This window comes from Phasianus colchicus, chromosome 3 (assembly GCF_987193195.1).
Source record: "Phasianus colchicus chromosome 3, bPhaCol1.hap1.1, whole genome shotgun sequence".
Classification (NCBI taxonomy): Eukaryota; Metazoa; Chordata; class Aves; order Galliformes; family Phasianidae; genus Phasianus; species Phasianus colchicus.
Window position 1 is genome coordinate 29,006,633 of NC_143438.1, and position 12,408 is coordinate 29,019,040.

A 12,408-nucleotide genomic window follows, 5' to 3' on the forward strand; every position below is an offset into this window, starting at 1 on the left:
GAGTTATGAAACAATTGCAATACAATGGAGCTATTTAAAAAATATTGCTCTCAGCTCTGGGAATCTAGCTAAAAGGTGAAGACAGTGAGTCAACACTATATTAATGTAGAAGACTAGAAAGAAAGTAGGCACAATAGACAGAACAAAGTCCAGATAAAATTCTATTGTTTTGGAAACGGATAGTCAAGCATAATAGCTAAAGCAGTGCCTTTAGTGAGGACTCTGGAGCACAAGTCTTATGAGTGGCTGAGGGAGCTGGGATTGTTTAGTCTGGAAAAGAGGAGGCTCAGAGGAGATGTTATTGCACTCTACAACTACCTGAAGGAAGCTTGTGATGAGGAGGTATTTGGCCTCTTCTCCCAGGCAACAAACAGGACCCAAGGAAATGGCTACAAGTTGTGCCAGAGGAGATTTAGATTAGACATAAGGAAAAACAACTTCTCTCAGAGAGTGGTCACAGGTATGGCCTGCCCAGGCAGGTGGTGGAGTTGCCGACCCTGGCAGTGTTCAAGTGGTGTCTGAATGAGGCGCAACAAGATATGGTTTAGTAGCTTGTGGTAGAAATGGTGATAGGAGACCAGTTGGACAAGATGATCTTGTAGGTCCTTTCCAACCTTGTGATTCTTTAATTCTGTGATTTAAAAGAACTTATATTATCAGAGAGACAATGTTGAAATTGCTTGATTAAGATAGACTAAATTTCTAAATTATTATGAAAATTTGTTCAAAGTATAGCACAGAGCATAATCACATGCAAAACTGAACATGTAAAGAAAAAGTTAAGCATTCTGAAGTGTTACTGTCAGTAGGAAGTGTCGGACTATCACTACAGTGAAACTGATATACAAATATAGAGCAGTGTGATAAGAGCAACAGTTCTTGGCAAGCACCAGAAAATTGAACGACATCCTTTCTTTTAATATGGTTTAGTTTTGTCAGGTATTGCTATATACTGGAGAATATAGAAATATCATAGAATCACAGAATCATAGTATCATAGAATCATAGAATCATAGAATGGCCTGGGTTGAAAAGGATCACAATGATCATCTTGTTTCAACCCCACTGCTATGTGCAGGTTCGCCAACCACTAGACCAGGCTGCCCAGAGACACTTTCAGCCTGGCTTTGAATATCTCCACAACCTCCTTGGGTAGCCTGTTCCTGTGTGTCATCACCCTCTGAGTGAAAAACTTCCTCCAAATACCTAAACCTCCCCTGAATTTCTTAATATGAAAGAAACTTGCCTGGAAGTATAGATAACAGCACATCATATAGGTGAGATAAATGATGGTGCAATATGCCGTTATCACTGCTACCAAGTTGGGATTCTACAGCAAAGCTATTTATTTCATGATCTTGTGTCCAAGTGATACAAATCTCTGCATGGAAGTGCTGCCATTCCAGGCTCTTGTCTCAGAAAGATTACTGGTTCAGCTGAGAAAGAATGCTGGAGTGCATTGTAGTGGCAGCACTGCCAGAGAAAACAAACCTCATTTTCAGGAAGTCAAAGACCGTGTTTGGAGCTTAAATTTAAGTTTTAAACTTTTGAATCAAGAATATTTTTTTCATTTCTATTTGAAAGGAAGAGAGAATAAAAGTTGAACAGAATTTTCAAGCATGTTTTGTTTAATAGAAAAAAAAAAGGAATTTTGCCACTTTTAATAACCATTCAACATACCTTGAATGATTTAGTAAAAGGACTTGTGTATTCTCACATTTAGCATGCATAATCTTTCAACAAGAATGAGATATTGCAGTTAACATTCAATTATCACATTGTGTTACTATAGCAACTCACAGAGAAGGTGTGTTAAGCAACATTCAACAACTGCAGAAAAACCCACTTTAATTTAAAAGTAGTCTATAAATGAAAGAAAAATATCTCTTTAAATTTTAACTACCTAATTTTGATGACTACATGAAGCAATTAAAGATGGCTGTTTCTATCACAAGTCTGATACTGCCTGTAGAGCTAAGAACAGCCAAATTTGGAGTAAGATCAGCATTCAGATGAAAGACTAATTCTTCATTAAACCTTGTCGTAGAAGATCTCTTTGAACCTAATCTAATTTTTAAATTAAAACCACCAAGTTGCCAGCCTTGAAAAATTCACAGTTTCACTAAATTCAATGGAGCAAAGCCAATTTACATTTGTAAATGTTCTTAGCATTTTTTGAAATAATAGTACTTTTTTTTCCAGAAGACTTGTTGATAACACTCACAAAAGTGAATGAGCAACTCTGAAAGAAAGAAGATGGCAAGTATTTAAATCAATTTTAACCCATGTAAAATTTGAAATTAAGTTATTATTATTTTTGCCTTGAATGCTGAGATGAAGTCCCTGTCCTAACTTAGTAAGTGCATGCACTCAGTTTTCGGAGTGTGATCTGAAATGCTAACAGTTGCTGCTAATACCTACTGCTGAATACATTTTCCAATTATTATTATCATTTTAAATAAAGAAACAGACTTTTATCTTTGATGTTCTACTTTGACCTGAATATATTTATCCCGGAACAAATATACTTTCCAACATGTACTATGGTATATTTTTTGATCTGTCTGATACAACCTCTTTATTCTCGACCAAATATCTACCTAGGAAGTGGGCTTTACTATCACCAATAGATTTGTCTTCCAAATGCAGAGTAATTCAATATGTTTGCAATGTGCAAATTAGTTGTGCAGCCCACTTCCAAAGCAGAGCTTTCCAAGATGGAATTCATTGCCCTAGGAAAACAGAAGAACATATACATCTATAGAAAATGACAGCAATCAAGTCAGATTCTTTATGTGCTGTGTTAGTGCTCTCTTATTTTTGTTTTCTTATTTTTCTCTTAGGATTGGCAGAATGAAGTCTGAAGTAATAAAAAAAAAAGAGCTGGGAGGGTACTGAGCAGTTCAACCAACATCATTCTTCTGATAGAAATTGTTTACAATATTTACCTCCATTTTCATCATGTTTCTCCTCAGTGCTTTTTCTTGATCTTTTCTAAGTACAACAGAGGTTGTAAATTTCTTTATTTATCATTTAAATAAATACAATATTGAAGATAAATAGAGATGAAATCAGAATTAGCATAAGAGCTTTAAAGCTTTAGTAACAACACTGCTTCTCCTTTAGTGAGAAACTGATGTCAAATTATGAGTCATCAAAATAGAAAGCTGAAGATTACCAGAGCAGCAGATAAGTGGGGAGAAGAATGTTTAACATTCATAAATCTACATATGTGCAGAAAGATGAAGAGAATGTTACAAGGTGCTAATAAACTGAAAAACACAACATGATGGGGCTCATTCCTTGAGTTCAGGAACAATGGAAGGCAAGAATGGTTTTTGAAAGTTAGACAGGTATGGTACTTTTCCCACTGCATTACTAGTTTCTTCTAGTATTGTCATTAACATTTTTTAGCTACCATCAAACCTTTAATATCAGACTAGTCTGTGACTTATTGCTTGAACTATTTAAGAGCTTAAAAAAAAAAAAAAAGAAAATTCAGCATGAACCTAGTGGGATTTTGCTCTGAAAGTTCAATTATACCCAAGTTTAAATTTAAGAAGATCAAGACTAAGCCATCAAAGGGGATCTCAGCATAGCTTCTTCAAAGTCCATTTGATTTCTTCGCTACGACTTTGTGATGGTCCTCCAATTGTCAAGAATAGAAAATTGAGCTGGGTCAATCTAGTTATTCCATGATTCACAAACAAGTGAACGTTGACTTGATCACTGTCATAAATCTGGACTTCCATATCACTTAACTTTTAAGAAGTACTAAGCTACATTAGCTACATATTTGTAGAAGTCTCTCTTCTCTGCCAGCCCTTTATTTTCATTAAACATTTTAGAACATAGTATTTGAGATCTTCATACTTCATTCAGTTTCATCCATACTGAATACAAGAATTGAAAAGTTACAGGATAAGATCAGTGACACAAGGGAAATGGAACAAGATTCATTTGTTCAGAAAAACTTCAGTACAAGAGCTTTTCTCTTTCTCTTTCTAGAAGTGCCCAAAAACTTAAACACACAAGACCAAGAAGTTCTCACTTTGTTACATTTAAGCTTATGTAATTTGCTCTGGATTTTTTTTTCTGTTTCACAAGAAAAATGACATATATTTATTTACAGAATTTCCATGAGAATTTAAATGTCATAATTTTCACAGTCCTTTTTGCAAGTCTTAATTTTTCGGTGTTACTACAGTAATGCTTTTCAGTGTTGTCTTAGTCAAGCTAGATCTTCTGAAGCAGATCTTATCTGGTTTTTGTTATATTGTAAATAATATAATACAGTGTGTGGTGTTTGTTTGTTTGTTTGTTTGTTTGTTTTGTTTTGTCTCTATAGCCTCACCATTGCCTATATAATTTAAAATAAATACACAAACATTTCTCTGGAGTGAAAACAATGCTCAGATTTGTCAGATCAGCTGCAGAAGAAGTTGTGGTGAAATATCTTTAAAAACAAAATAAAGTGAAAAAAAAAAGAAAAGCAAAGAAAAAAAGAAAAGAAATAAAAAAGAAATGAAGTGGAAGAAAGAAAAGAAGACCAAAATAAAAAGGAATAAAATCATAGGATAAATACTTTTTTTTTTTTTTTTTTTTTTTTTTTTTTTTTTTTTTAACTAGGAAGACTGATAATTGGATGTAAAATGCTGGGTTAAGGTGACAGTGCAACAGGACAGAGCAAACTATTTGGAGCTGGTTAGCTTTTGTTAAATGAAAACACAGACTACAAATACCGTCTCCAATTTTCATATCCCATGCAAGTTTTCTTATGGTTTTATATAACAAAATGTAAAAAGATAATGTGCCACAGAAGAAAATCAATCATTTTGTTACAGCTTAAAAATTGACAAGTATTTCTCCATAATCTCAGAAGTAGACACATACACAAATTTCTGTGGGAGTTCTGTCTTATTCAGAAATGTGTCAGATATCTTAACCCTAATTCAGTTATTTTCTGCCTCTTGAGCTTGCTATACTTTTTTGTTGTTGTTGTTATAATTTCACTCCTGTTGATTGATGCATTTTACATTACATTCACCAAATAATCTTAAGTAAATAAGGGAGATAAATGGATATGTAAAAGCACACCAGACTTCTATCCCCTATGTTTGAAATGTTTTATAAATATTGCTGTTAGTACATCTTAAATCTGATGCAGAATGTGATGTACAAAACATGCTACACTTCATAGCTCACTTTCTGTTCATGTGTTGTTGAATCAGGCAGGTACTTCAGCATGTAAAGATTTTTGTACATTTTTATCTTTGAAGAAATAGATCTTATTTACAATAATCCATATTTTCAATACTTTTCACTTTTTAAACTATTCTAATAATGATTTTTCCTTTCACATCCAAGATATTCCATCAAAAATATTATTACTTATATACGGCCCAGTGACTATGTTGGAAACAGTTCCTTATTATGTATAAGATAAATGCTTAGCAGGTACCATTTATTAAAATTAAATACTTACATTCTAAAAAGAAAGTTGCTTAATAGAGGAACAGATGGCTAATGGGCTGTGACTAGCCACAAATGAGTTGTGAATATTACAGCAAGAATCTATCAACAGATAGGAAATAATTCTGGACAAGAACCAATTGCTTGGAATCAGTACACAATGTAATTTTAAACAATTTCATTTTGAAATTTTTCTTTCTCTTTCTCTCTCTCTCTCTCTCTCCCTTTTTTTTTTTTTTTTTTTTTTTTTTTCCCCCTCCAAATAGCATGAACAATATGATAGAGTCACTTTACCGGAAACAATTGAACAGAACTGACAAATTCGTAGAGCTTCAGACCATGAAATCCCAATTGGTCCAATCACAGATACATTTGTCATGCCCATAGAGAAATTATTACGGCTATATCTTATAGCCTTTCCCACTGTGATAACTGGCCCTTGGAAATGAGCCAGTTTTGCCAAATAAAAATGCACTCTAATAAATTTCTTCGTAAGACTCAGAATAATATTTTTTAATAAGAAGCCTTTTTTGTAATTTAATTTTTTCTCTCGTGAAATTTCTTGAGAAGCTCTCTAATAGAGCTTTTAAAATATGAGAGTTAATGTAAAAGCTTTGTTATATTTGTCTGTGTTTACAGAGGTATTCTGCATCTTAGTGCAACGGCAGACGTAATGACTAAATTCACACATGAACTCTATCTGTACAAAGAGATTCCTTCTAGGCAAAATAAAGCCAAATTTTTTATACTCCTTATAAAGCAGTTAAATTCTGACTGCTTCTTTTTTCCATCTTTCTCACTGTTCTTACCAGTAGTATAAAATACACAAAAACTGTCTGGAACAATATTAGAAACTCACATAAAGTTAATCAATAAGACTGGTTGATTGATTACAAATACTAATACAGACATATTTAAGTTTCTTTAGACTCAGTAATTCCTGGACATTTTTTCAGTATCTGTTTTTCCTTTTAGGTAGTTGTAAGAACTAATTACTGCTGTTTTAGTAAACAGCTATACAGAAGTATACAACCACAAGAAAGATAAACAGAAAACTTAACTTTCTTATTCAGTCTTCCCTGGTACTGACAGCTAAGAACTGCGTTAGATTTTCTAAGTAATCACTTTTCATAATAAACTAATATGCTAATTAACATCTGATTATCTTGAAGTCACAGTTAGCTGATGTTTTTTAATCATTTCAAGGTGTATTTTTCAAATATAGTCTTTTTTTCTTTTCTTTTTTTTTTTCTATATTGGCTGACTTTAAACAGGAGGGTAATTCCAGACCATATATTTCCGTACAATAAAATTCAGGAGAAAAAAAAAAAAAAAAAAAAAAAAAAACATATATTCTTTTAAATTTATTTCAATGAATTATGTTTATGTCCATTTCTTAGTACTTGGAACTTGAGTAATAATTGTGGGTATCTAATTAAAAAGAAAAAAGCACAGGAAAATGTTCTTAATTAAAATAACATGCTTGTGCACTTGAAGTGTGATGCCACAAAACTTTTTTTGAAACTAAAATTTTTTTCATTAAACTAATTGTTCTTAAAATTCAAGTTTATTCTTTGTCATAATATTCCTAGAACCTAAATCATCGTGTTTGCTTTTATTTTATTTTTTAGATTAGTACAAAATTATGAGTTGCATAAGGTAATGTTGATCTGAGGTATAGGCAAGTGACTATTAAAATAAGCATGGGACATTGAGACTATAACAATTACACCTACAATATCAGATTAATTTTCTTCTCAAGTCTCTGAAGTTTATTTTGGTAATCAATGGTGAAGTTTTAAACAGTTTGTATTAATCACAGCATGAAATTATAAAAGTTTTTATTGTTGTTGTAAGTTTCATTTTTTTAGAAAGAAAAATTTTTTTAGTTGCCAAAAATACCACTAGATTACATGTTTATTTCCATGAAAAAAAGGCAGAAGAAAAAACAAACAAACAAACAAACAAACAAACAAAAAAAACACTAACTCAATCATTTAATTAAGGAAGTCTTGTGCCAGATATGTTAAGGTATTTTCATTTATGTCCAAAAGCAACTAGGGTGTTTTTTTGTTTTTGGTGGTGGATTTTTTTTTGTGTGTGTGTGCTTATTCATTTGTAATTTATTCATGTTTTGCTCATTCTGTTGATTTGTTATCCTCATGTGAAATTTTTCTTTTTGCCCAGGTCTTCTAGCAACTAAGCAACACTTCATGAGCATAGCAAATACATAAATTGTCTTTGAATAAATAACATATCACAATTCTGCTCAACCAGATGAAGAATGAAAATCAGTACCAAGAGAGAACTTGCACTTCTTTGAACATCTGGTATTTGATCAGCTGTTCACAGACAAGATAATGTTTCCTATCTGCCGAGAAACATATAGATTATACCATTGTGTTTGTTCCCTCACAGACATCAGCTACCCTAGCATTAATAACATTGTGTCTCCCATCCTAAAACCTTTCTCACTTCAATGAGATAACCAAGCCCTCTGTTCCCAATCATCTTTTAAATGTATTTGTTAGGTAGCATTACCCTATGCTGATAAACATTATAAAATTCTGTTAGACTTATTTACCCATGTCAGCAAAATTGTAAAGAAAAGATTTTTGTGAATGACAAGATGTTAAACTTTATTACCCAGAAATCAACACTGACTGTGAAAAAGAAAAATTAGATTCACTGATGGTATCAGTTAACAATCGAACTTCTAAGGTTCCAAAAGACATCCTTCATGTTTGTAGATTGACTTAAACTAAATATTATTAAATCCACTGTTGCAATTACTTCTTTCTTATAAAGACCATATTCTCATGGCTATTGTACAACTGCCCTTAAAGAAAGTCTAGAATGATCTGCAGGATAGAGGAAAGAAAACTAACTTTGGAAGATTTAAGGTTGAATTATAAGTCTTATTCTCAATGCGCTTGTCTGAAGCAGAACTGTGGGAGGGTATTATCAGAACCTAGCTCCTCCAAGCTTCCTCTTTGAAATTCTGCTTACTCTGAAACTCTGCTTACTGAAAAGCTGCTTACTCTAAGAATCTTACGGGTAGCTGTGCTCTCCACAAGCTTCTGTACCCTCTCCTCAGATGTACACATTCAAATAAGAGATAATCAAAACGTCAGTTGTAAACACTTCAAACTTGTAGCTAACTAGCAGCTTGCTTGCTTGGAAGCCTCTCAATAAGGATACAGAACTCAGATTATTTGTCGCTTCTAGTTTCTTTTATCACTGCAGGTGATCTTTATGCTACATAGTTTTTGGTAGGTGCCATTTCCTACTCAGAATAAATTTAGTGAAGCAATACTTAGACACTGTAAGGCAGCATAGAGGACACTTTTAGCAGTACTACTTATAAACAATTAAAAATAAATAAAATTCTTCCTTTTTTGAGTTCCTACACACTGAGATGGAGAGTTCTTGTCTCCTAAGGAAAGCTCCCTTAAAAATTGGCCAGCTCTGCTCCACTGCCTTGTCCTTGAGGTCAGTGTCCCTGAAGAGATGGAAGTTTGCTTTCCTCAAATTTAATGCCCTGATTTTATTTTCTCTCTGTCTCATATCCCTTCTAAGTGTGAACTTCACCATTGCATGGTCACTATATGGAGTCCAGGCAGCCCCCAATCCTAATGTCACCAATCAGTTCACTGGCACTGGTGACTGATTAAGAAACAAGAATTTTCATGATTACTTCAGTTAAGTGTTCAGTTACTTATTTAAGATTTTCTTAACAATCTTCTAAATAACATGTCAAATATTTAATTCCTACTTAACCTTCTAAAATGTCAGTATCTCAGATTTGGGACTAGCTATGGCAACAAATACCTGGACTTGCCCTGATTTTCTTACTAATCTAGGTTGCTGGCCAGTTGGCTTTGTTTATCTGATTATTATTATTATTATTATTTCCTTTAGCTAGGCTATTTATAAGGACTGTTCCCAAAGTAATGCCTTCTATTTTATTATGTTGGCCCATGATGTCAGAGGAAGATGTTGGTGTTATGGCATCAGGACATCAGAGGTTGAGCCTTCCAGCCAATTTTCCATTACATTTCATTGCCTTGCTACATATGAAAGCAGAAGGGCAGTCTGACAGAATGGCGTCTGACATGGAAGTGTAGATGAAGGAAAAGTGTAACACTGAATTCCTCTAGGCAGAAAAAATTGCACCCTTTGAAATGCTTGCTGAATGTTTACGAAGACAAAAAGTGTGTGTTAACAGAGTGAGGCAGTGGGTGGTGTGTTTCTGCAATGGTGACAGCAAATGTGGGACATTTCTGCTGGGGCAGATTTTTACTAGTGTGACATACAAGCTCCTGTTAATGGCTGATGAAAATGCATAGTGAATGGTGGTGACAATGTTGAAATATTGTGTTAAGTAGCTTAGAATTTGCTCTGTGGAACAATGTTACTATGTTCTTTGTATCTGTTGTAGTTTCCATGGAAATAAATAGGAGGCATTACTTTCAGAGTGACCTGCATACATTAGCAACAATGTTCTAAGACAGTCTGAAACACTGTGAAGAAAAGTCTGGTATTCAGATCAGATCATCTATTAACCCATGTATTATAAACCTCCTTCCTGAATGCAGTTCTACTAAAGCACACAGGCGAAACTGTTTCCTGGAGCCAAACATAGCAAGCTTTCAGTTGCAGTTTTCATTTTCTACTTCTGATTCTTACATTTGCCTTCAGGGTTTTTTTGGGCATAGATTTCTACCTGTTCCTTATATTTTTTTCTTTTATTACCCTTTCTAAAAAGTGTTTTCAATCCATTTCTCTTACAACTCAATTTGCAATCAGAATGACTTTCTACTTCTTTCCATTATCTGGTTCCATTTGATGGTAAAATCCAAGCTCCTTGAGGTCAAATATACCTTCACAAGGATTGCTGTTTCCTTATTATTGTTCTGAACATATACCTGAATATTCGTTCTGTGTGGAGAAGTCATTGGCCCCTGTAAGAAAAGGTTATTTTTCTATTTCTAATAAAAAACAAAGACATCTTTCGACAATTCTCAGAACCAGCAGGTGTGACCACTGTACGAGACTTCTTCTGGTAAATCACCTGAGTAGACTTAAATTACTTTAGAAGGAATCAGGCATTTCTTATGTTGTACTAAGTGCCTTCTGGACAACACCTAAACATTTCTGGATAACATATCCTGTTTTCTGTGGAGTTTATAAACTAGAAAGAAGTGCTACACCTAATATTTGTCTTTCAAGTTACCGTAGATCACAGTGCTCCTGTCCCATTCAGTCTTTCTATTTCCTGACCTTGGCAGTTGCACCATAGGATCTGTTTAAATGTGAACAGATGCAACATAAACAATTATGTCACTTGAAAATAAACTGTAGAGAGAAGCTTTAAGAAGAAGAATAAGAAATTTTACACTGAAATCAAATGAATCTTAAACACAAGTGGCTTTCTAATTCTGATCTTCAGGGATTTACTGTAATCACACTCTTTAACAACCATTTCAGAACTTGGACTGAGGCAGTTTCTAAAATGGGCAAAAAAAGCAAATAAATAGGAGGAATCAATGGCAATAGAATAAAAATTGGTTCTTCTCTACTTCTTAAAATAGAACTGCAAGAAATGTGTCTAAATTGTGATTAATTATTTTGTGTAATAAAACCTTAGTTAAACGATAGTTGAACGCAAACCTACTACCCACCCCCACACACCAGTCATTTTAAATCTAACTAATCTATCTGTTACTAGAAGTTAATTTAATGATGTTGAATAAATAGCTGGAGGCACTGAATGCTACCACAGGAAAGAAAAATAAGAAAAAAAAAGCTCAGCAAGAGACAGCATAAATGTGGTTTAATCCAGAAAGCAGTTCAACACTGCAGTCTTTTGCTTATTCTCTTGCCCTTCAGTGAAATGGAGGAGAAAATTGGAAAAGAAAATCAGAACTCATAGGCTGAGATAGAAACTCTTCATTGGGACAGAAAACGAAGAGAGAAATAACACTAATGATAAGTAATATAAATATAAACAATGCACATAGCAATCGCTCACTACCTGCCAACCAATGCCCAGACAGTCTCCAAGAAGTAGCAGCTCTCCCTTGGGCAACTCCTCTCATGTTCTCATTGTGTCAAATGGTATGGAATATCCCTTTATCCATTTATGTCATCTGTCCTAGTTCTGTACTTTCCCAGCAACTTGTACCCACTCCAGCACCCCTGTTATCAGGACAGTATGAAAAGCTGAGAAACTGAAATGTCTTTGCCATTGTACACCACTGCTCAGCAACTATCGGTGCTTTATCAACATGGTTTTTCTCCTGAAGTCACAACATAACATCATAGTAGACAATACAAAAAAAAATCAGCTGTCACAGCTGAAAATGGGGCACTAAATTCACGCTTTCATCATAAAATACTGTGTCCTCAGAAAAGAACTCACAAATATGGAAAACTCAAATTATTCCATATTCTACGAAAACTTAAATCCTACCCAAAATCACAGTGAAGAGTTGACAGCTTGCTTTGTCCTTCAAAACTGTTTGTCTTTGGAAGATATTTTAAGTGACATTTTGTTCATTTACTGGGCATCTATGGATTATCCATTAAAACAAGAAAACAAAGAACACCAAGAAATTTGATTTTCCATTTCCACCAACTATCATTCAAATATTTTCTAATGATTTTAATTAAAATATTTATAATATCTCTGGAAGGTAAATATCCCATGAAAGAGATGAGGAAATGAATCCAGAATTAACTGAGATTCAATCAAAGAATAATCTTTTTTTTCTTCAATATTTAAATAACACAACACATTTCCTTATAGGTCAACTCATCCACTTTTTGAATGCTGAAAAATCTCATGAAGTCATCCTCTTTAGAAGTTGACACCGCTGAAACTTGAAAATTTAATTTTAATCCAACATTTTTAATGCATAAAAAACGTTGTTT